Below are 26975 nucleotides of genomic sequence, written 5' to 3' on the forward strand. Positions count from 1 at the left end.
AATATTATTAATGTCCCATTTTAATGTAGCAGTTTACACATTTTCTCCAAAATTCAGCCTGACATGTTTGGTATGTTTGTAGAAGAATTTCAAATAAAGTCATGTGGGTTTGAACAATGTTTGGCTGCACAGCATGAGTTCATTATGACTTTCTCAGTGGGGATCGGTGAGGTGTAAGAGGTATATTTAAATATGTTTATTTTTCTTAAAATATTTCATGTTGCTTTAATGTATTTCACTAACAGTTTGCTGCTGCTCACCAGTCACCAGTGTGTTCCTGTGACCTGCTCATCAAATTTCCCCAGGGATAATAAGTTGAAGTTGGAACAATTGAGGAAAGGAAGAAAGTGGAAGTATGGAGGTCAAATGCTGACAATATACATTTGGTCAACTGTAGGCAAATACTGAGGTTGTCGGCTCTATGATTTACCAGCAACAGTATATATGTTAATCAGCAGAAATAAAACCTTCATACATTTGTTAAACTCATTTTAAAATTTTTAATTATACTCTAGCTGGTCCCCTTATTAAACAATAATAGACCTCAGGATGGTTTTAGTTGCTCAGTTGCTCAAAGTAACACATGTAAATACATATTCAAACCTGATTTCATGTGTTCACTCTTTTGCACAAACATTTAATCTTTTTTTTTTTACTGGTTAAGTGTTTTATGTCTTAATAACTGCGTTAGTTAGAACTTGTGCAAGGAGCATATAAAGGGAGCAAAGTGGCTTTCCGTCCAGTAGAGGGAGATAAATATCCATGAATCTGTCTCGTCTGCTCTCTCTCTCTCTCTCTCTCTCTCTCTCTCTCTCTCTCTCTCTCTCTCTCTCTCTCTGTGTGTGTGTGTGTGTGTGTGTGTGTGTGTGTGTGTGTTATAAAGTCTGAGAAAAGTAGGAGACAAACTTTAAGTGTGTCTGTGCGTGCATGTACAATTTACACAACAAAAGAGAGAGGACACCTAAAAAAGCCAGTGAAAGTGACTTTGTGTGTATACATGCGCGCGCACGCACGCACACATACAAACACACGTACGCACAAACGCACGCACGCGCGCACAGAACCAGTTGTTCCTACAGGCCAGCAGTTTCCGCCCAGGCTTTGTTTTCTACGCAGGTGCCCAAAATGATTGTGCGAAAATGTGAAATTTGATCAGCAGACCAAAACATCATTAAGTCCCCGCTGTTCTCGGTGATTACAGGTCAGCGCCGTTTCCCGTCGCTCTCTCTCTCGCGCGCGCACGCACGCACGCGGCAGACACCTGCGCGCGGCCCCGCCCACCTGAAGTTCTCCCAACTAATTTTATTTAGGCTATCAATAATTAGCACTCGGTTATTTGAAATTGCGCTCAGACACGAAAACCTTTCCGGGATGTATCACAGTAATTATGTGTGTCAGTTGAGAATGCGTTTTACATCTGCGAGTCGAATGGAGCAGAATATTAACAAGTCCTCTCTGGATGGGATTAATTTTTTGGAGAATATGCAGATAAACACACAAGTGCAGAGTGAGAGTCCAGGCTGCTGTTTATTACGTGATAATCAAGATATTTTAACCAGGTTTAGATTGTGGAGAAGGAAGAAGAATGAGAGAAGAAGGAGGGAAAAGGGTAGGGAAAAGGACAAAAGATGAAGAGAAAGAAAAACAGAAACAAAAGAAAAAGGAAGAAATAAGAGAGATATTAAAAGAAAGTTTAAAAAAAGAAGAGAAGAAAATAGGGATGTATATGTAAAAACCCACGTGTAGGAGCAGAACATATGAGTTGTTTGGACACATGTTGGTTTTCACATGTGGATAATTAACATTTGAACTGTCTCGTGAGATTAAGTTTTCACATGCAAACAACAGTCAGAAAAGTGAGTCATGACTACTGTACATTTATCCCTGTTTAGTGCCATTCAGAAAGAAAGAAAATCATTGAATGAACTGATTTTTTTTTTTTTTTTTTTTTTGTCATTTGAGCCTCACAGGTTGACTGAGTTTCAAACTTAAATAAACACCACAAACACCAATTAAACCGCCTCAAAAAATCAATCAGCTGTAGCTAACATTAAAGACACAGAGGTCATGTGCTGCGTGTTGTGTCTTGGCGAACTGAGGACATTCAATTACGGACAGAAATTACGGACAGAAATTACACACAGTGCGCTTTTTAAGGCTGATTCTGATATTCTTTAAAGTATCTTTACATGTGAATGTTTTAAGCAGCCTAAAATAAAATAAAGGGATTTAGTATTTCTCACCCCAGATAGTACAATATATTCTGTGAAGTAGCAGTTAAACCATTATTTAGGGAGATAAAAATTAACAGAATGTAGCTAAACAGTTAAGTGAATACATTTTACAAGAAAACGTTAAAAATTTACAGGTTTTCTGGTGTCTAGTCAAACATTTCTTAAGTGGGTGTGATGGCACCGAGGCCCTGACTCTCTGTGTTTCTCTTCCACTCTCAGAATCTATTTGAATGGATAGTTTGGGTGTTTCTCACTATTCTTGACAACCTAAGCTGTGAAGGTGAAACTGTAGGACACTCAGAGTTTCGAAGGCCTCGAATGTAAATGTGATTCAGTGTCACAGAGACGGTTGTGTGAGCTGTAACGTTGCAGCCTGCGTCTTCACCAAGCTCTTTCCTCTGTTGTGCCACTGAAAGGCACTGTTGTCCACAGCTGAGCTCCTCACAGGGATGAAGATGTCGTGTTTAACTGAACCCCAGAGTGTGCGAGGCGGGTCACTGGAAGGAGCAAAGGCTAAATGCGGAGCCTCATTTATTAATAATGACGAGACGACGCCGGCAATAACATGTGATGCTCTGGAATGAATGTTTTCTGGATGAAATCACAGGATTTGGACGCCAAAAAATGAATATATATATATGATATTGTAGCTTCGGTGTACATGAAGTGATATCAGGTGACACTTTTCACATTTTAAAGATGATGGTTCCCAACCAAGGGGTAGGGACACCTCTAAGGGGACACAAAATAAATCTGGAGGGTCCAGAGACAATTAAAAGGGTAAGAAAGGAGAAACATATCACAGCTACACAAAAAAAGCTGTCTGAATCTCTCCCTATGTACGACAGTGCACCGTATTTACTGTCTCTTTTTATTCGAATGATCAAATTCTGACTGAAATTTATCCGCTATATGGCGCCCTCAAGAATTCCAACAGTAGAATAAGAAAGCAGTGTCCATGGTGCGTAATCTATTTTCCTCTAACAAACCCACAATGATGCAAAAATTACAGTCGTGTGACTCAAAAAAGTGTCCAAAATCAATTAACTGCTCACTACAGAGTGTATATTATATAGGGAGTGTTGATTGAGGGAACAAGGAAGTGATTTTATTTTGTCAAACTCTCCACAAATCATTATATTTGTCTCAATGTTACCTGCAATTAAATCAGAAAACAAAAAAAAGTTAACAACCTGTGTCAAAGGGTCATGAAAGGTCGGGAAACACTGTGTTCACTCGGACAGTGTAGCCTGATAAAAATATATAATAATATGTTTGTTTTTCTTGTTTCTTCTGACTCCAACTTTATTTTTTTTTACATAAATGAAGTGATACCAGCCTCAAAAGAGCAGGATTTAGTTTCGCTTCTCTTCATCATCAAGTTGAGAACAACTTGGTCAACTTTCCTCTGTAAAAGATAGGATGTTAAATCTGAAAATATGATTTGTTTTTTTGTACATTTGAATTGAATCTGGGCTACAGGTATTGGATTTTGGTGTCTGCTGGCAGGGAGCCACACACAATAGCAGGCACAGGTGTTGGCCAGAAAAAAAGAGAGAGCGAGAGTGAGAACAGGGAAAAGGCAGAAAGTGATTTGAATTATCATTGTTGAGTGCATTTGGCATCTCTGCAGTGCTGAAAGAGCTTTAAATACTGTAGAGCCACAAAGTTTTATGTAAAATTGATGCATGGATATTTCCAAAAATTTATGTTTCTCCATTTCTTTTCTTTCTTTTTTTTTCTCCTACTGAAGCTTTGACTAACTCTCGATTTCAGAACGCGGAGCTTGTTGATCAAGAGTAAAGATATCTTTGACTTGAGCGTTGGGTAATGAGAGAAATTAGCACAAATGCTCTAAGTAATAGTTCCTGATTTTTTTCACTCACAAATTATTTTTCAACTTGTTTTTGTATCTATGCATAAATTAAAAAATCTGCTGAAATTTATTATTCATCTGAGATGTGATTAATATGCAAAATTATGCAAATTAAGATGCAATTAGGCTCCAATTCTCTAGTGGAATTTTCCATTATAATTTAATACAAAGTAACAGAGTAATTGGTGTCACGTGTAATTACGGTTACTCAAGTGCACTTTCAGGCATGCAAATGATTCTCTATATGTTGGTTATCCTATGCAAATGTACCATGTGGTGTTTTAACAAGTTGAGGAAAACACAATGGGTGCGTGGTTACCCCAGTGGGGTTGGAACAAGGTAAAGACACCAGGATGTTTTTTTTTTTTGTTTTTTTTTTTAAATGAGAGGAGTTGGAAAACTTTCAGCATTCAGATTATCACCAGTTAAGACTTCCAGTTACTTTTTTTTTTTTTTTCTCTATTTGAATTTTTGATGAATTGCGAAGAGGCGCAGACTTTCATCCATCACCAATCGATTAACGAGAGCAAAAAATGTTTTGGATGCGACTTGGGGACTGGCGCGTTTGAAGGGAAAAGAAGCGGTTTTCCCCCGACATGAAACGTCGACTGGCTGACACGATTCAGAAATAAGTATCAGACCTCACCGAACTCAACCTCCACCTCCCGCCCCTCCTCGCTTCAGTCAGAGCTTTTTTTTTTTTTGTGTGTGTGTCTTCATTACAACTGCGCCCCGTTGTAATGAAGACACATTGACAAGACACAATCAATGACACTGCTAATGTCACAAGCAATCACAAAACATTATGCGCGGGGGGACAATTACACCAGCGCTCAGTGTGACAAACTTTGCGGAGCCGGTCGGCGGCCAGGCGGAGAGAAGAAAAGCGATTATGTAATTGATATCTATTTAGATAGAATGAAAGTCCTGTAAACGCTCGGAGGGGAAAAAATGTCTCGCAGAGCAATTCCTTCTTGGGAGGCAAATTGATTTTAAATTGTTACATGGCTGGTTACATGTCCTGACATCTTGCTTTGCTCGCTCTCCCTGACACACACACACACTCACACACACACACACTCTCTCTAGCATACAAAAACATACACACTGATATACTCACTTGTACACACACACACACTCATGCAGACACACACCCTCTGCTATCTGTCTTGTTCATGATCAACGCTCTGAACAAAGACATCCTCCCTCCCTCTTCATGCCTCTCTCTCCCCCCCCCCCCATCTCACCACCTCACCCATCCTCTCTCTCTCTCTCTCCTTCTCTCTCCATCTCTCTCTCTCTCTCCGCCTCCACTCTGTGTGCCTGCCTGCTTGCACAACTCTCTCAAAGAACATAATCCCTCAACAAAATGGAAACACAAAGGAAACTTGAGCTCAATCCTATAAACGCGCGGACACAGCAGACAATGCCTCCTCCCACCCGTTTCCCCCTATCCCCGTCCCCCTGCCTCCCCACCAGCCATAAATGCCCGGTGGCACAGATCAGGCTTTATCAACCCTCCCTTCTTCCTCCTCCTCCTCCTCCTCCTCCTCCATCCATCCATCCCTCCTTCCCTTCCCGATTAGTACCCCCACCACCACCACCACCACCACCACCAGCACCAGCAGCACCGCTCCTGCCGCCAGCGTCTCCCATACCTCCACACGGACTGTTCTCATGCAGCAGGAGGGTGGAAGGCAGTTTGATGATTTGGCTCCTGTTGGCAAACAAATTTATTCAGTTCTTACGCATCTTTGATTCGAGCAGCGGTGAGCCACTGGCGGATCCGCCGTTGTGTTAACGTTCGCAGAGGTGACGCGCAGGTAGAGGCTCGTCAAGAAAGTTCAAGTAAAAACAGCGGTTCGACTACTTTAAAGTCGCAATTTCAAGTCGTGTGTTAATCTGCGAGGCGCTTACTTTGTTGTTGTTTTTTTTTCTTTGGTTTCTTGATTCAGCAATCACTTGTCACTCAAGCCATTGACTCCAACACTTTTTACGTCTTTTTCTTTTCTTTTTTTTTTGTCGATGACATCCAAGTCTTCGTAGGTGGTGCTCGTAAACCAAACAAAGGTTTCTGTTAAAAAAAAACAACAACACATAACTTCCTGTGTGACATTTTTCCCAGGGAAGACATATGAGACATGTGTTCACTCTTTAACAATCGTAACATAAAGTCTCTCATGAGCTGGTTCAAAGTTAGCTTGTTATCATGCCACATCGTAGAGAGCAACAAAACAACGATTATCTCTTATCTGTGTAGCTTTAAAATCAGAAATATTCATCAGTTTACTCCACCACACTGGCTGTCTGCGTGCAGTTACTGTGTGCTGTTAATTACAATGATGCAGGCATGCAGGAAAGATGTGAACTAAAGATGGTTTGTGGGTTTAGTAATGTAGGTCACTGTCAATTTCCATCCTTGACTTAACTGTTTTGTACCCGTTTATTATTAGAACTCAACCACACCAGCACCTGAGCACCAGCTGACGCCCCGTGTTCTCCTCCTGAGAGTGATTCCTGCTCGGAGCCGCAGCAGCATCGGAGAAGGAGCCCCCTTGAGGTGGAAGTGAGGTGGGTGAGGTTTGATCTACTCTAATCTGGTTGTCGGTGGGAGGAGGGGATGATGGGGCGGTTGTTTGGCACCAGTACCAGGACTCTCTGTGACTGTGTGGTCTTCGGAGAACCACTTACCGCCCCCGTGCTCTCCTCCGGTTCCAGGCTCGGGAAGGTAAGGCAGTCTCTCTCCCTCCTTAACCCCCCCCCCCCCCTCCGAAAACCTGCTGATTAAATCAACCCTACGCAGGGCAAAGCGTGATAACGGAGGCAAAGTAGGCCGCCTTCACTCGCTGTCACAGGAAGAGGAAGTGCCCTGGTGTGCATTCACCTGTGCCTGAGCTCGCTGGTGCCGCTGCTACAACCCGTTGCACAGCTGGAGACGAGACAGCGAGCGTGTTAGATCAGAGAGCAGCGAGGCTCACGTGTTGCGCTTCCTGCTCCTGCGACTGTGTCGAGTGACCGTCTGAGGCCTGCAGAGCAAAAGACACAAAGAGAAGATGGCTCATTTCTGTCTTGAAAGTATTAACCGCTCCTTGAAAGTATCGGTATGACTCCGAGTTCAGTTCGTTTTTTTAGCTGCTGGTAAAACTGTCATTTACATTCAGCCTTTTTATACACAGAACCCAATATATTCTCTCTTCAAACGACAACTCACAAGCACAAAGTAACACTCAAAGTCTATTAATGTGTGGATAACTTAATTTTTGATCGAGAAAGGAAAGATTCAGGTAAGTTCTTGCAAAAATGTGTCTCCACACGTGGCTCAATAATGAACCTAAATCAATTTGGAAATTTAGCAACCGAAGTAATGGGGTGAAAAACAGGTCGGGATTATTATATATATATTTCCCTACATTTAACATGCCGATGAGCAAATCCCACAAAAATCAGAGATCTGGAATGGCGAGTCCTTCTATAAATTCTATAAATGTCTGGTCTCTTTTCATGGATTACTGTCATTTGCCATCCGCTATTGTGAGCGCCTGCCAGGCTGGCTTGCCATTTCTGGGCCTGTGTTTCCAACCTTGATATATTTGCCAAATGAATATTTGAAGCTGTAATTAAATTTATCCCACCTCTACACCTTCTGTAAGACGGCCACCTTGCACATTTCTCACATGCCATATTTCAGCTATTTTTTTCTGTGAAAAAAAAAAAAAAGGAAAAAACACAGCTTGTTGCCATTTTTTTAATGATTTGGAATGAGGATATTTTTACTGGAATAAATCTGATTTCAGGACATTCATAACGGTCCTGCTTACATATTCAGACATAAATACACACCGTGTGGTGAGAAGAGCCTTCAGAGCTGTCACTGGTTTCATAAACAAACTTAATAAAATGTCAGTAAATATAATAAAAAAATTAAGAGATGAAATTAAAGCAGAATTTAATGCATTAAGCAAAAAAAAAAAAAAAAATCAAGCACTGCTCTTGACAAACAAGTTACTATTTCCAGAGAGCCAAGAGAAGGCGCTTAAAATCAGCATAAATGTGTCCACACATAACAGAACTCCTCTCATTAACAGATAAACATGTCTACTGCGGGAGTTACGTCTCTCTTTCTCACATTTTAAAGGTAAATCCGTAAAAGTTGCGCGCGTGTAACGGCGAGTACGAGTGAGCTTTAGCCTTGAGGAAGTGTGATGTTTTATTAGTGTACAAGAGGTTGCTCGAACTATTGTTCGCCCTGAGACGCGAGGCCTTGACACACGCAAGAAAACAAACAGAACATTTGATGAATTCATTAACGGCAACAATGCGGCTTCGACACAGCGTTTGTTGTTTTTTTTTGGGGGGGGGGGGACACCAGATCTGTGTTTTTTCACTTCAAAAACACAGATTCATGAACAAACACCAAAAATAGTTTTCTCACTTCACAATGTATATTTCAAATATAGAGATTCTTGTTAAATGATGAGATATTTCCTAGAAGGGTTCAAGCTTTTGTAAGTGAGATCAATTTGGGAGTGAAACCCTCCACACACTCACAGTTGACTTTCTCTCCGTCAGAGGATCTAATGACTGACGTGTCCCGTCCTCCCTCTGAATCCTGTTAGCTACACTTTGAAGGAGCCCATCCTGATAATTAAAATCTCCGAGCCTCCCAATAATTACCACTGGTTCCCCCCTGCACTTTTGAATCGCACTTGTGGTGACATAATTCATTAGTGTTTGTCCAAAGAAATGATTTAGAGTCTTTAAAGTGCTCCTCCATGCAGAATAGCTATTAAAGCAACCATATGCACATATGCTAAGAGTGTTAAACGGTTTGTTGAAGTCAGTCAGGGTACAAGGGATGATAAACATAAATTATGACTAATACACTGCACCACTGGCTTTTTCGAAAATAAAAAATTACTGACACAGGGAAATCACTTTGGATTCGCCGCTGCAGCAACGCAGCCCCCCCCCCACCCCCCCCTCCTCCTCATCTGTGTGTGGTGAAGCGAGGATGTAGGAAGCACAACACAAATGGCTCGGGCATCACCTTGAATATTCAGATGGGTAAGCTAATCATTTATGCCTGGATACACCATTGTGATTACCTGGCTCCTTTGGCATCGCTTCTGAGCTCTCTCAAGGCGATGCGGAGTGCCTTTTGTTTTCATTTGGTTCCATTAAAAAAGTTTAGACCACACAATGAGACTTCGTCGCTGAAGTTCACACCATAAATTTATACCATTAAATGTTATTTCTTTTTGTTTTAACAACCTGTGATTACTGTTGCAAAGTGCAAACCAGCCTCCTTTTTTTTTGTGACAAACACTCCTCGATGAGGAGTGTGACTCAAATGACAAAAAGGAAAAGATGATTTACCACCTAACAGCTGTTGCAAATGAGCAAAAATTTCATTGACTTTTACACCAATGCTGTCACCCTGCGTGTGCGTGTGTGTGTGTGTGTTACTATGTATTCAAAGCTCTTTGATTTCTGTCTTTTATAACACAAGAAAACACAAAACAGCATCTTATTCTTGCCAAACTAAATTGACACTTTTTGGCCTTTTTTAATGTTTTTATTGACATAGTTGCAGCTCTGATATGCTCCTCCTTATAGAAATTTTTCAGAATGTATACCTACACAAAAATACATTTAACTTAATGTTGATTAGGGCTGAAACAATTAGTAGTAGTCCATCAACAGGAAATCTACTTTGGTAATCAAATAATCATGATTCGAAATATTCTTATTCTTACTTTTTTTGTCATATATGAGAGTTAACTTAATATTTTAGTGTTGTTTGGATGAAACAAGCAATATTAACCTTATAATGGGCATTCGTCAGTATTTTCTGACATTTTATAGACACAGTGATTAACTGATAATCAAGACAATAACGTGTTAGTTGCAGCTTTTATCACTGACGGAGTCTCACCTTTCCTTGTAGATCTATTCTGTTTCCCTTCTTGCCTTGTTGCCTTGCTCAGCAAAATACTGCTGAGTATAGTTCTCATTATTATTAATGTGGACCGCTCTCGCCGCCCCGCTCACACCTACTCTGTGAAAGGCTCCAGTTCATTGTGAACACGGCCTGATGTATTACCATACACCCGGCATTCATCACTTTGTTTCCCCTTTGTGTTTCTCCTTTTTTTAAGGGACCTGCAGGAATTATTAGCAGCTTAGCACCGAGAGGCCCCTAAGTAGCTCTCGGGGTGTAAGCCTCTCTCCCAAGTCAAGGCCAACAGCATGCTGAGCCCCCGGCCCCATTCAGTGATAATGTACATGTCAGCAGGGACATGCAATGATCCCTCACTTCTCCATGCTAAATGATCATTTTCTTTCTTACACTCTGCCTTTCATTCAAGTAAATCTACTCCCCTAAAAAAAAAAAAAAAAAAAAAAAAAAAAACTCCCAGAAAATATTAACACACTGCGGAACAATAGTCCTCAGAAAGCATGAATCAGCAGATGATTCCCAATTCCATGCACACAACAGGGGATTGTATTGAGGGTACGTGTGTGTGTGTGTGTGTGTGTGTGTGTGTGTGTGTTAGGGTGGGTGGAGGGGAGCCTCTGTTTTGCACCAACGCTCCCTTCCAACAAAATTCCAAACCCCCGGCATCAGTACAGAGCTTATGATCTGTGGGAAAGCCGAGGCGAGTTGCGGAGCGGTGGAGCACCTCGCCCGAGTCTCCAGACGGCCTGATTTGGGAACGCCGTGAAATCCATGGCACCTCTCCTGGCTTCCTGGCTGAACGGCTGCCATATCTTGTGATGGACTGAGGCAGGAGAGAGCGAAGCAGCCAGGGATGAATACGGCTTAATCTTTACCCAGGCCACATGTGTGTGCATGATAACATGGTTGCTTTCTTCCTGTGCAGGGTTATTCTCCGCCAGCTGCCAGGTTAGCTGCCTCGCACAGCCGTGTTTCGTTGCGATATTTGCCCGCTGTAAAAAGAACTATTGCACCTAAGGTGGGGGCTAATGCATGTTTTTGGAATTGGCGGTAATTCCTAACACATTTCAAGAGACAGATAGGGTGTCTTATAGCAAATGACAATATATGTAAAGACACCTATCCCCCCCCCCCACCCCTTTTAGTTCCTAATATTTTATTTGTGAGGAGCCTCCTTATGCTGGGGATAGAGGTTATTTTTATAATTAAATGGCGGTGTTATGATCAAAAGCAACTAGACATGCAGCGAAATTACCTACATACACACTTAAGGTGGAGAGATGCTATTTTTTGCCACATAACATCACATCAGGTTGATATGCAGGATGTAAATAGATCTGAATGCGTCTGAGCTAAATGATCGCTAATTTTTCAGATTTTGATTGTGCTAAAGCCAGCCAACAGCCGACAAAGCACGTGAAAGCAGCTTTATCCACCATTCTTTACCATTCACAAGGTTTTTATTTATGTATATGATTGTTTGTGTGTGTGTGTGTGTGTGTGTGTGTGTGTGTGTGTGTGCTGCGTGCAGGTGCTCTTTACTCCATACATTTTTTTCATCATCCACATGGACTTTAATGCAATCACTCCAGCAGCTTGGTGTAAATTTCCTTCCTTTCTCTCCTCCTTCTCTCTTAAACTTTCTCCCCCTCCGCTCATCTGCCCGGCTACACAAAGCCCATTTATTATGATTGCATTACCATAAATGATTTTATAACATCTGCTTGTCAATAATTATCGTACAAATTCCCGTGCCCTCTGACCCGTGCTCTGAATGAACCCCAGGTGTAAGGCACTGTCAGGCTAATGACTAGCGCCACACATAGCACATTGTCCCCACGTCAGTGCACACAGCCACCCAGCCACTTCAATTAGAGCCTTAATATTAGCCGAAAATTGAGGAACCACGCGCTAATTGAAAACATTGTATTCAAGAAGAGAGAGGCTATAAGCAAATGGTGAGGATGTTTGATCTGATATCATGGAGGATGCACGAATGGCAGTTTGTCCTCTACAAGGAGAATATGGATGGATTATCATGCAGAAACCTACAGATTTATTCTTTTTTTGTTTTGTTTTGTCTATTAATCACCAGTTTTGGCCCTGTTATCACACACCGGCTGCTATGTAATGTAACAAACACCAGCTGAAATGATGATGATGAGTATTTCTTAAGAGTATCATCACTTTGCTGAAGTTGAAGCAGAGTAAAAGCAAAAGTAAGTGAGTATTGATTTATGGAGGCCGATGCTTTATTTAAACCCCTATATTTAGCATTAAGAAGTATATAAACTATGGATAAACTGTTTATTAAAAACAGCAAGTGTAGTTATAAGCAGAAATTAAGTATTGATTAATGTATTGGTAACTACAAATTCTCCTATGAAGCATCTGTAACTCGTGTATAATTATGACTGACAATGTAACACAGTTGTAATCATATACTGTGAAGTATATCTTTATTTATTATATAAAATATGATCTGAACTATGTATTCATTATCTTATTTATTATTATATATTATATTATTTATAAATACTTCTTGACTCTGCATGACTGATTGTAGTAAATGGACTTTTTTTTGTCACGTCCCTATTTTATCTGTTTTATTCCATTTTAGCTTATATTTTTATTTATTTTGATTTTATTTGACTCTTTTTAAATGTGCAGCACTTTGAATTTCCTTGTTGAAAGGTGCCATACAAATAAACTTGCCTTGTACATGGGTATAAATGTTTTATAACGCACTGTAAGGATTTTTTTAATGTGTGCATTCATGTATCATTAAATATGATTACAGCTGTGCTATTAATCATTTATTAACTCTTTACTGATGCTTCATAGGAGAAATTATAATTGTTGACAAATGCATCAATAAACACTTAAGAAATGTCATTACTGTATATCTGCTTACAATTGCATTATAGTGCATTATCAACAAAATTTACGTAAGTAGTAAGTAAGTATAAACACTTAGAATTTGTTCATAATGCACCATAATGCAATTGTAAGCAGATGTACAGTAATGACAATACTTATAAATGCTAAATAATATAAAATAATGTGTAAATGACAAAAATGTTGCTTTGTTGTTAGATTTTTGCTTGACAGTTGCCTACAATTGGAATTACAACTTTTTAAAAAAAATAATATTTCATTCTCCCAAGCACCTGTCTAACAGGTGTGCATTAGAATATATTTAATTCTCATGTTTTTAACAACAAAAAAAGACTATAATAATAATAATAATTGTGCTTATTTATAGAATATAGCAATAATGGTAATCATTAATTCATTGATTACATTATAAATGATCACTTTTACAGTATTTAACATCTTTGCTTTACCAGCAACAAACTGTTGTACAGTATATTTATTATATTTGAGCAAAATATAGTCTACCTGAGTGAGATCTTACACCACCAAACAAATGATAACAAACATAAAAGCATCTATCTAATGTCAAAATTAAAACAAATATAGTCAGTACAACCGCTTTAATGCCACATGCTCACATTACAAACCATTATTCAAGTGCTCAAAGACACTGAAGTGCATCAATCTATTACACAAGTCTGCTTCTCCCTGAACAGCCGAGTTGTTCTCTATAGCTGATACAACTGCAATGTCAGATGCAGTCCTAATTGAAAAGTTAATTAACTTTTTGAAGTCATCAGCTGTCATTCCTGCAGATCAGAATCCATCCGCCCCCTCCTGAGACCAACTTTATATCATTCTTAATGGCTGGGGACCTTCTGCTTGGCTACATGGGAACATTTGGTCATTTAAAGTACCATTTATAGCGTATTGTTTAATTAAAGTCAAATTAAGAGAACTGTATGCAGAATTTAATTTCTGGTATGAATTATTGGGGAAAACAGAGTGCAACTCAGATAATCAAACTTTTCATTAGCCTCTCCTCCCTCCTGAGGTGCCTCTGCTGGTTCTTTGTTGACGACTCCCAAAACATAAATGAGAGGAAACTACCCACAATGCACTGCATATCTACAAGTTTTCACTCATACGTCAACTTCCTTCTGTTGAGCTTTTTTTTTCTTCTTTTTTTTTTTAACAAACAAAGGCTTCAACTTACAGCCACGTCTGGAGCAGATAACTGTCTCAAAAGTTATTGCTGATATATGAAATTCTACAGACATCATAACAACCACCACCACCACCATGAAAACCTAAATGATCTGTCAGAAATTGAAAACACCTTTAAAGACACACTGGAATAAAAAAAAAAATACATTTTCCAAGCTCTAATTCTGTCTTGTTGTGGTAATTGTTCAGTTATCTCTTGCTATAAAAATATGGCAAAAAAGTATAAATAAATAAATAAAAATACTCCAAAAAAAGAGTATTTTTATAATAAAATCTCTCTCTTTTTCCTCCTATAAAACATTTAAATATTCCTTATTAATCATACTGAACCTGGATCCATACATTTATCTAATCAAATGCGATTTGGGTGACTAGCTGGTCCCATCATATAAAATCACACTATACTGTTTAGCTGTTGTATCTAGCAGAGCAATGTCATTGTAAGATGTGTGTTTTTTGTTTCTTTATGTTCTAATTTATTAATTTCTCCAGCATCCCCTTCCTCTTGTTCTAACATACCAAATTAGGGAGGTGTAGGTGAAGGAAAACAGTGCTCTAACACTCCATAACTCACTACAGCTCTGTATTGTGCTAAACTGGCAAAACCACCAACTTTTGAGAGGTCCAATGAAATCATCAGGGCAATTTTAATCTTTAATATCTAAAATGTGTTGGTATATTGTCCTAATCCATCCAGTCGAATGGCTGAATTTGGATTTAAAGAATCAAATTGTATGGCTGTGCACTTCACTCCAAGTGGAAAATTTGTCCTGTAACTTCCCAGAAAGGAGCTCATTTGTAATTGTGTATTTATAGAAAAGTTCCTGGAAATAACTATGTCATTTAGTAGTAATTATAGGGAATACAGAGACAAGGTTCAATTGTTACACTTTCAGTTAATTAATTCCAATTAACACCTGGATTAACCTGTATTGTCAGAAGTTTGTCTGCAGGCGAGACAGGCATGCAATTCAAAATTTGTGGATAATAACATTTCCAATTATAAATTAATGACAACTGCTTATAAAATCCACACAACTTACTAAATCAAACACTGTAACTGTCTCAGAACGTGGACTATTTTCCGAAAGAGAACTGTGAAATTACATACTGTAGATATGTACGGGTATGTTTCTAGGAAAATTCTTAGGAAATTGCAGACCCGTAAAATAAAATGTCACCACGTTTCGTTTTGTTTTTTACACAGAGGTTTTGTCAGAGTTGCAGGTAAACGTATCCGTCCACCGCCTTCTAATTCCACAACTCCTGCACATCCTGACTCATCTTGTTTCCATCATACAACCTCACTGTTTCACGCTGACGTCTGAAATCGGGTCAGCGTCGTCAAAATTCACCAGGACATGAGTTTAAATCCAGCCCGCCCGCTGCTGTCTCATTTTAAAGACGGATCCTCCTGTGTTGTTTCTGGGGGTCAGCGCAGGTTTAATTGATTCTCCTTCTCCCTCCGTCTCTTATTAGGGCCACAGCGCCTCTCCATGGGAACTGCTAATTGGCCCTCCCCTGTGGCCACTTGGAGAAGCAGGCAGACGTGGCCCGGTAGACACTTCTGCTGGTCCGCAGGGACGGTGGTGGATGAGAGATTCACGCGGCTCTGCTTCTTTAGGAACGACAGTCTGATGTCTCCTTCTTTCACCATCTGGACACCAGATTTACTGACGAACCGATCGGGACCAGAGAGGCTCCGCGTGAAGACAACACCTCTGTATGTTCAGACTGGCGTGTGTGTTCTTGTACTTCTATCTTTGTGAGGACCGGTTTGAGGTTTAGACTTTGAGTTTAAGGTTAGATTTTGGAAATTAGGGACATGTTTCATAAGTGAGGACTTTTTGAAGGGACATAATTAACTAATTTATCTCTGCACGCTGAATATCCAACATCAGACTGATTTTTTGGGGACGAAGAATTTGTATGTGACTAAAGATGTCCGCCGTCTGATGACTAGTTAACTACCTGTTGGATGTCACTGTTTGGAGGAAGGAAGGCGATAAACCTATGAACGTTTGTCAAAGTGAACAAACAAATGCACTTTAAGTTTGTAACGTCTTTTGTATTTCATATTAAATGGAAGAAAATAACAATAAAATCTCAGAATAGAATTTTGAGTGAGGGTGAGGATATTCTTATACAGTTTTTGAAAAAAAGAGGACATAATTGTGAAAAAAAGTGAGGTCAATAGTGGAAAATGAAGACCTTTTTCTAAAATCAAGGACATTTTGAAAAGTGAGAAGATTGTTGGCGATTATTTTTGGAGAGTGAGAATATCTTTAGAGAGTGAGGAGACTCTGAGGACTTTTTTAGAAAGTGTACCTTTTTTTTGTAAAGTGAAGACAGTGAAGATATTTTGGAAAATTAAGACATTTTTGGAGAGTGAGGACACGTGGAAAGTGTTTTTTTTAGTCATTTCTGAAAAGTGAATTCCTTTTTGGAAAGTATAGATATTTTTGCAGACGGTTTTGGAAAGCGAGGACGTTCTGGCCGGTCAAAGGGCTCTTTGAGAATGAAAAATTTGTTTTCGGGTTAAGTTAGAAATAAGATTTGGAGCCAGTAAATGTATTATGTCAGTGAAGGTCCTTACAGATACTTTAAGTACAAACTTGTGAGAGAGACAAAGAGCGATAGTGTGGCAGAGAGACAGAAAGTGTGGGAGTATATGGGATGGTTTAAAGGTCGTGTGTGTTGTGGGCATGGCATGTGCCTGTGTGCCTGTTTGTGTGTGTGTGTGTGTGTGTGTGTGTGTGTGTGTGTGTGTGTATTACAGCGTGTAGGTGTAAGGGAGTAAAGTTTCTTTAGGGGGTAGTGAGAATTTTGGGCTTACGGTTTGCATGTATTTGTGCAAATGTGTTAAAGTTTTTTTTAAATTTGTGGTGTGTATTTCATTTGGAGGTGATATATATATGTGTGTGTGTGTGTGTGTGTGTGTGTGTGTGCGCCTCTCAGGTGAATGCACGCTCATGTTCACATGTGGTGGCTGTAAATGCCCGACGTGTAGGTGTCTGCGAGTGTATTTGTCGATTTTTCTTTGTGTGTGCCTGCCTGTATGCGTGTGTGTGTGTGTGTGTGTGTGTGTGTTTGTCTAACTGACCTTGATTTTCGTCATTCAGAAGTGAAGACGAGCAGATTGGCAGCAAAGTTTCACCTCAGTTGTTCTTCTTTTCTCTCACTCCCCTTCAACCACAAAGACACAAAAGTAGATGATGTTCAGTTTATTCCATATCAAACTGAAGTTTTTCTAGAACTCAGCCTGTGCATCCTGTCTGTGCTTGATATAACACTGGCGCGTTTCCTCGAATATGACATTTAAATCTTTTCAGGTAAACTTTTGTAATGGAGCTGGAAGGCAGTGCTCACTTTTTCTCTGCCTCCGGTCAAACTGATTTGCTTTTTAAAGAAATAAAACCTGTGAAACGATGTAGCGCTGAGAAAAAAAAGACAAGGGTTTCATATGCACATGTGAGATATTCTCACGGTGCTGAGAGGGTGAGGGCTGATAATTTTTACAGTAACTTGAATAATATCAAAACATTCACACCATTCTGACTCAACAAGTGCCCATGGTTAAAACTTTATCTTTCATTCTCTTTGTTGTGGCACGTGTTTTTAATGAAATGCTCCAAATTTACCTGAAGTACTTGTCACCACTTTTTCAGTTTCATTTTTTGTAGGCTATGAAACGGAAATCAACCGACAATAAAGGTTTTCCACTGTCTGCTTTTACACCTTCAAAACATCCTCAATAATAAAAAAAAAAATACCTACAGTTTATTGTGGTTTAATTATCTACGTTAACACTGTTACACCAAAACCTGCACGAGGGATCTTCTCTGCACAAATCGTTTTAAAAGATATTGAGCAACATCCTGTGCAAAAAAAAAAAAAAAAAAAAGTCATATAAAAACTCACCAGTCATAATGCTTGTAAAACCACAGCGAAGTTACAACTGTGCAGGAAGAGTGGAATTGAAAATGAATCAGGCATGAAGTTTCTCAGCGTGAGTACAGAGAAATCACAGTGGATTCCAGAGAGAGCCCGGGAGTCAGGATTAGCGTTTGAAGGCTAAATGGTGTTATCGGTTCTGATTAAGGAGCATGTACGTGGTACTCGCTCCACCTCTGAGACAGCCACGGATGTCAATAGGGCTAAATGGCTCATTAGGCCAGGTATTTAACTGTGCTATAATCATTCTGTGTCATCACTTAAGCCCTGGTGGAGCACGAGGGGCTCTTCTGGCGATTGAAAAACCCCCGCCACCCTCTGAAATAACCTGAGACATGAAATGGAGAGGCTTTCTCTCTCTGGCAGAAAGAGTGAAGGATGGTTCGTGATATCTTGTGCTGTGTGGATTTTCGGTTTAGCTTTTTATTTTTATTTTTTTCAGGAGATTTTTACTTTTCCAACAAATAGGAGAAAGGAAGAATGTACTCTAAAGAATGATTTAGGCTGCATTTCTTTGGACTCTGTCGCTCTGGTTTTCTTTTTACAGTGGATGACTCATTTCTTTTTTTTATTGACCTGAAATCATGGTTATATGGTATAAAGTAAAACAGTATATACAATACAAAAATGACAAAGTGCAGCATAAATAACTTAATCAGAGTTGGGACATTCTTCAAGGAGGCAGACATTAATTTCTGGCTTCTCTGACAGTAATAACAAAAATCTGAAAAAATATAGGTGAGCAGTTTAAACGGTACTTTTTCCATATTATTCATTACGCACACATTCTCTCATATAAAATGTGATACTTGTCTGTTTCGTAGTTGTCACGAACAACAAACAACAAAGGCTGCAGACTCACTGATTGTTATCTAACTCTTTATATCTTCCAGTGACCTCGTTGCTAACTCTGAGGTTGCAAATAGCCTTTAATCTCTGCTCTCATATGGCAGGTAACAGCTAAGCGCAGCAAACGTGACGTCACATCCAGGTATTTCCGGGATCCCACTGTTTTCAGCGATGGCGTAGGTTTCCTTTCATAAGTGTGGGGGTGGGGCACAAAAAAAGTCATGAATGGTGTTTATATATTTGATGAAAATGTAAATGGTCATGTGTTCCAAATAAACGGTGGTTTAATAACAGATCAAAACAGAAACAAAATAGAAATGCTATGTAAATTGCTGCATTATTAATACACTAACCTCACTTAAAATCACATTTAGTTTTTCAGTGAGAAGCAAAAGTATTTCTGTGAAGCCAAGAACAATAGTTGAAGATTATTAAAAACCTACAAGACACCTCACATACAACAACTAATTTCCTGCAAGATACACCAGTGTTTAATTTTGACATTCAGAAAAAAATCATATTTTATTTGCAATTGCAGTGGACAACACTGAGCATCAGGTACAGCATGATTGGAGGCAAAAGGTAAAACCTCAAATCTTATGAGAACGCTTGCATGTTGCATTTAATAACAGTAACATAAACAAATAGCATTTATCACTTAAGTTTGTACAGAGAAGCAATGAGATTGAAAATGATGTGAAAAAGTGTATAAAGAGGACCACACAGAATATGTAGTCTACAGAGTTTAGAGTCGAGCTACACTTTGCCTGCTCAGTCTGTAAACACACTCACAGCTTTCCACACTATTCTTCTGTTTGCTCAGTTTTTTTTTCCCCCTCTCCTCGCACATATGATGTGGATGTTTCCAATCCCAGACGTGAAAATCAAACATCAAACATCAAATGCAAATTAATCCTTGAACACTACACAATTAATACATTTATCTGCTGACTGTCAACAGCAACCCAGACTGGAACAGGCGCCGTCACACCGTGATGTTTAAATCCATGCAGGTCAACTTTATTTACACCACGACGAAGTTGATGGATGGAGATAAAAAAAAATATAGCACAAACTAAAACACACAGTTAAAACAAGAACTTAGAAGCAGTTGAAAGGCAATAAGTGAATGTATGCTGCTTCTTAAACCTATCAATGACATAATCGAATATTTAAGGACGACACTCCCGAATTTAGGTGGGACTGAGTGTGATCGGTCACCAATGAATGTAATGGTTCCAGTAATTAAAATAACATTTTATTACAAAAGTATTCATCTGATAACATGTATAGAGTGGACAAATCTTAGCCTTGAAATCGGTTCAGTGATCATATAATATAATTTGTGTGACAAAGTCAAATGAAAAACAAAACTGAAACTATACAAAAAAAAAAAAAATCAGAAAAGTTGAGACCTAACACATCTTCTTGCTTTGTTTGTTTTCCCCTTTGCACAGTTCCACACATTTGTTGGAAGCTCGTGCCATCACTGCTGTGGTCTGTGCTTAAAGGAGGGAGGGGGAGGAGGGGAGGGGAGGGGGGGAGGGTAGGAGGGGAGGGGAGGGGGGGGGCTGGTGTCCTGAGGGCCTGTGGAAGCTGGCATGGTGCTGACCACGCCGCCGTTTCCTCTGAAAGGAATGTCTGGTGTGGCATCAGTCACTGCTGGCATTCTGGAGATGGTCTGCCAGTCCCTCATCATTGTGCCACCGCTGCACACACACACACACACACAGACACACACACACACACACACACAGAAACAGAAATGCATCACACTCGGCTCCCACCCTGTGCATGGCAGTGATAGGCAGAGGACGAAGAGCGCACATCCTTATCAACGCCAATCCAGATGAACCTACAGACATGCTTCCCCAACACCCCAGACCCACTCGCTGCACAGTTGGCCACCATTAGCCTTCTTTTAGCTATGACAGTCCTAAGGCTAAGAGGGGGGGGGGGGGGGGGGGGGGGGGCACCACTGCCAAGGTGCTCCCCTGATTTGCTACATTTCCCACGGCTACGGGGCCTCTAGGCTTACTGGCCCATGGAGACATAAGCCCCGGCCTCCCTGGAGGCTCTCGGCCAACCCAGACGCTTGGCATGGGCTGAACCGCCCAATGGGAGCCGTCCAAGAGCCGTGGATGGCTATGATATGTTTCTACCGAGGGCAATTTCAATCATGCGGAATTTCGATGGATGAAAGGAATGTGTTTCGCTGGGGGTGGACTGAACGAGAGCGAGTCAGGCTGCTGTTTGCACACATTACCCCGTCTCATAGCAGATATAAGAGAGAATCCTTCATCAACGTGATAGTGAATTTATGGCTAAAACATTAAAATTTAGGAAAAAAATGTATCAATATTAAAGCCTTTAAAGGGTCATTCACCTAAATGACCATAACATATATCCTCTCACTTATACCTACTGCTACGTAGCCATGTTTACATAGTTTTGGGATATCTATGAGATTGCTGCTGCACTCCTAGGACAACAGAAATGACTGCAGTGTAATTTGTGGGGCTCAAAGCATTGAAAAATTACATTTATCAAATTTTGCAGCGACATCTCTCTCAAGAAACAGCATCCTTGTTACTCTGGTTCATCCTGAAAACACGCTGTTCACAGTTTTTGTAGGAAAATCCAAGAAAGACTATTGACTGTGTTTAATGCATTACTATTGCTTTTCTTTTAGTAAGCATGGTTATTTGCTTTTTCAGCTAAAATAATATCAAAGCTAGATGTTGATGTCTACATTCACTGCACATGGATTAGGATAAATGATTTAGGTGTCACTGCCAAACACCATGCCAGACAACACTGATGTTAATTTGGCAAAACCCTGGATTATTTTCAATGCAATTTCTGAAATTATCTATTTATACAATATCAATTATTACAGTTAAAAAAGACAACATTAAGGTAAATTCCTGGCTATGTCATGGAGGTCAAACATCTTACATCACATCTCAACACTTTTACTTTATGCTCTGCTACATAAGGGCGACTCTCGAGGGACATCTATGACCTGCAAGGTCATGTGACAGACAGAGACAGCTGGAGCGTAAGTAGACAATTTTTTGATGGATCACTTCTCACGTGCAAATATAGGCCAAGATCTACTGTTCAGAAATATAAGATATGAAAGCCCACACAGATGTTTAAATGCTGCCTCTTTTCTTATTTTTTTTTTTACAGTCAGTCCATTTCAACAATTTTATTTCTGACTATTTTATGCTTTATCAAGGCACAGTATGAACTGAAATACCCTCACCTTCTCTCAAAATCAGCCTCGAAGGCAGAAATTAAAATATGAATGACTGCAATACATTAAGCTTATTTAACTAGCTAAAGAGAGCAATATAAATATTCCCACTGAACCATATGCCACATGACAACAAAAGGGAAATAAACAAGCAATTAGGTACTATACACAGTATTTCACTCCAAACTATGCAAAACCTCCCCAAAGTCGGTGTGATGGCTGTGACTGCACGCTATCAGTTAGCGCTCTGTAGTTGGACGGCTAGTCTCACACAGTCAGTAAGGTGCCTGTCAGTCAGCCAGGTCCTGTGCTTTGTTTTGATTATTTTCATCTGTCATCTCCTCCTTTCCCTCTCCATCTGTACGCATTCATGCTCCATTAATGCATGTTACTAAGTTGGCATCTTCCCCAGAGTTTTGCTGTTTTCTCATCTCGCAGGTGTGGATCTTCCGATGCAGACCAGCTGCTGTCCTCCCGGTCCAGCTTGACGCCCCCACTGCTACTACTACTATTATTATTAGTCATTTTTCTATTAATATTATTGTTGTTATTGTGCTTCTCTGTGTCTCTCTCTCCCCCCTCCCTCTTTCTCTCTCTCAACGCAACCGGTCAAGGCAGATGGCCGCCAACCTAGAACCCGGTTCTGCTTGAGGTTTCTTTCTGTTAAAGGGGAGTTTTTCTTTGCTGCTGTCGCCAAGTGCTGCTCATATGGACATGTTGGGTCTCTGTAAATTAAACAGTATGGTCTCAATCTGCTCTATGTGAAAAGTGCCCTGAGATAACTTATGTTGTGATTTGGTGCTATATAAATAAAACTGACTTGACTTGACTTGAAAAGGCCATTTGACAGAAATAAGTGGAGCCAAAGTAGGCTTTCACTTTTAGCACATAAGTGGAGAGGAGAGGAGATTTTGGGGGGGGAGAAGTCCCCAAAAGTTGCTGTCCTTTTCCCTGGCTTGCATCTCAATGTCACTTTGCAGTTCAATTATTTCCATGTCCACTCCACTTGGCAAGGAAAACACATCCTGGAACTTGACAAATACAGTGTCACTGCCAATGGGAAGAAATGGATTTGTGATGAATTAGACAGTATCCTCCATGACATGCTTGTCAAAGTCAGCTGCCACTTTATCCAAATGGGCACAGAACTTTTCAGGGTTTCTTTCCAGGTTTGGGAAGTGTGTCAGTCTCCCATTTCTCAACTGAGAGGTCCACAGACCCACTTTGTCTTTATCATGCAGTTCAGAGTTTAGTTTGGCCATCAGGTATGTAAGAAATCCCCAATCGGCGCTGCAGTCCTTTTGCCTGTGACTTAACAATCCTCACATCTAGCGTCATCACATGGGAAAAAGTGCCTGTCGATGGATCACACAGTGATAACTGTGGAACTCGGGGAAACTCTGGGTCTTTGCAGCACAAAGAAGTAAAAACACAGTGTGTGCCTCGCATAAGTGGTGCACTGTCAGTTGTAACTGCCACTAACTTATGAATGGGGATGTTGCTATCATGCAAGTACTGTTTGAAATCGTTGTAGACATCCTCACCTTTCGTCCTCTCCTATATATATATATATATATGATGGAAATCTTTCTTCATGGATGAGTTCTCAAAAGCCATCTGAACAAACACCATTAGTTGTGTGGTGTCATGTCCACAGATTCGTCAGATTGTAGTAAGAAGCATTTACACAATGATAAATCCCTGAGCACTTGTTAAGACATATCTTCCGATAACAACCACAGTTGCCGGGCCAAGTAGCACACTCACGATCACATTTTTTATATTGTCTTTTTACAGACTTTGAATAAAGTGTCAGCAGTGACAGACAACTCTCCATCTGTAAATGTTTTTTTGTGTTTAGCCATCTCCTCCATCTGAACTTGCTAGCTGGTTGCCAAGCCAGCTAACGGTAGCTTCATGACAGTATCGTGATCCAGCCAATCAGACAGGAGAGCAGGAGAGTGTTATGCTCTAACATTTCTGGATTGGCTAGATCGAAAAAAAAATATATAAATGATTTTTTAAAATTAACCCTAATGCTTTGCGATCTCCTTTGAGCTTCCCAAAGATCGACAGGTTGGCGCCCTCTGCTGTAGAAGGTAAACAGCGAGGAAGCACATAACACACCTGTCCCTGAAAAATTTGTAAAACTCTCTTTTCACCTCTTTTTAGTTTTGACAAAGCAGTAACGTATCTCTGTGACTCAAATGGAATCAGTGAAAACATTTTCAAATGTAAAAACAAGAATTATGAGAAAAACAAACTTAATAAAGACTTGTATCCAGTGATGTTGATGGATACTGTGTTTCTGACGCGTTAAAATTTGAAAGGATGCAGTAAACTCACTATTAACGTGTCCAGGGGACCCAACCTATTTTTCTCCTGATAAGACTAAAATTGTGAACAAGAAATCTGTGTTGAAATCATAGAAATAAACAAAACAAACCTCGTTGACTGCATGTTTTGTGTAGCATACACAGTTCTTATTAAACCTCCCTGACAACACGTTACTAAGTAACGTTAACTAGACTCGAGATGTAGCTACATGTCTCCTACCTGCTGCAGCTTCAATCTGAACAGCCAGACCGTGTTGGTCTGCTGTAGTGTCCAGCTTGAAATCCTCCCACAGCCTGCAATCTACAGAAGGTAAATGCATGTGTGTGCATTTTACTAATTCTATGCAGTTTGTAAAAGTTGTGATGCTATCCATGTTTAGCACGTTAGCAACAGGAGCATAGCTCCAATACAGTCAATGGGTAACACTCCATATTAGGAGAGAGTGAGATAAGATGAGCCAAATTCTACGTATGTTGTCCTCCAGGTAAGGAAACTGAGACAGAAGTAGAATGAAAACATCTACTTTTATTTCAGGATGTCTCTTATTAAATGAAATTGTAATAATGCATCTATGACAAAGGGGCCTGAAAATAGGACTTCTCAAAAAAAAAAGTGTTCCTGTGGCTCAACTTGCCCCAGGTTAGAGGTAAGTTGATCTGCCTGGGGGTAAACTGACCATCTGACTTTTTAAGACCACTGAACAATCAAAAACGATTATTCAATGTTCTATTCATCAAGGTTGCAGGGGAATATAAATTGTTGCTCCTTCCTTACAGTTCCTCCAGTCTTCAGAGGTTGAGGTAGATTCTTCAACTCATCACTTGGTGGGAAAAAGTTGGCTAAGAAAGTTAAAGTGAAAGCAACATCAGTATGATGACACAGTACATGAGATTTGGGTTTATTAAAATGACTAAGGAGAGAAACGTTTGTACTCTTTAGACAGAGAGGACCATTAAAATGTTTTATTAGGATCTATTTTATGTTCTATTACCACAGTTAAAAGTTTTCAGCTCCTTGAAAGCAATTTTTATTTCATCCGTTTTCCTCACTTTGCGAGAGTCCTTTGTTTGTGACTGATTTACCTCTAGTCTCTAATCTTTACAGTTGAATTTCAATGAAAAGGATGATAATTGATCATCTAATCATTTGTATGATGTTTTATTTATCTTAAAGGTCACTTTGAATGATCAGGGCATGTTATTGTTGCAATAATGTAACAAAAATCATTCTTTATAATGAATTCCTACTAAAATTTGTCCTTCTTTCACATTTTTTGAAATAAAAACCCACTGTGAAACCCACATTGTAGTAAAAGCTTGTACAGCCTGTAGTGGTCAGCTGGCAGATTAGCTCGCTAGCGGTAGTGCTAGCTCAGCGACCTCAGTTGGTCATGTGACCCTGGTTTTTCAGGTCGTAGCAGACCATCAGAAGTCTCCCTGCTACATATAGCATCCACTCAGTAGTTTCTACATTTTCACTAAGTGCTAATGTAAAGTGTGCGCTGTAGAATTGTCAAATATGAGATCAAATATGATCTAGAGATAGTGAGCTGCACAAAAACATGATAACAGTCTTTGTTACTTAATTGCTGTGTCAATGTTTCAGCTCTTTATAAGTGTTGTGAACCTCAAACGTTATAAATAATTTACAATTCATAAAGACTGTCATATTGTTAAAGACATTCATAAAAGATGGCACACACCACAACACACCCCCAGTCAAAGGGTTAAAAGCACACTGATGAAGGATTACGGTAATTTTTAATCTAGACGTGTTGTTTTTTTAATTCACTCTGACTGCTCTGCCTTGATGGTTTTGATTAATTTGGCCAGGAAATGTTTGTGAGCAAGACATATACTGCGATTCATCTGCAAAATAATCCAATCATTACCAACTAATGACAGGGGGGGTGAAAAATGATGCGAGCCCGCTGCGGCTCCCCAACATGCATCAGGGCCCCACCGACACAGAGGATTGGAGGCCCCACCTGTCACAGCGATGCAGTAATTGCATTGTGGGCACTCTCTCCTCTCCTCGGCTCGCGCTCGTCTCTTCCCCATGCACCGCCGTTCAGCTGCGCAGACAATGCTCGTCTTAATGAAGCCGTCTGACGAGGTGGCAATTACAGACTTCTGTCACTGTCACCGGGGGCAACCGGGGAGGGGGTGGGAGTAGGGGGGGGGGGGGGATTGACGGGGGGCGGAGGATATCTCACCCCTGAGGGCTTCTCCACACCCGCTGTGTTACGCCGGATGGCAGGGTGGCTAAGCTGCTGTCAAAGGCAACTTGAGAGTGTGAGCTGGATTAGGGGTTTTACTGTATGAGTGATTGTTAGAAATGAAGTGATGCATCGCAGCGTATGTCTCCGGATTGATGGATGATCCAGTGACACTTCGGTGC

The 26975-nt window shown here is 40.1% G+C and overlaps 1 long non-coding RNA gene across 1 annotated transcript; it reads left to right on the forward strand.

The window, feature by feature from the left end:
- Positions 1 to 387: 387 nt before the first annotated feature.
- LOC137190932 (uncharacterized) lies at positions 388 to 16280 on the forward strand. Its single transcript, XR_010930322.1, has 3 exons — positions 388 to 1609; positions 6564 to 6681; positions 15653 to 16280. It is a non-coding gene; the product is annotated as an uncharacterized lncRNA (long non-coding RNA).
- Positions 16281 to 26975: the final 10695 nt, after the last annotated feature.

This window comes from Thunnus thynnus, chromosome 10, assembly GCF_963924715.1.
Source record: "Thunnus thynnus chromosome 10, fThuThy2.1, whole genome shotgun sequence".
Classification (NCBI taxonomy): domain Eukaryota; kingdom Metazoa; phylum Chordata; class Actinopteri; order Scombriformes; family Scombridae; genus Thunnus; species Thunnus thynnus.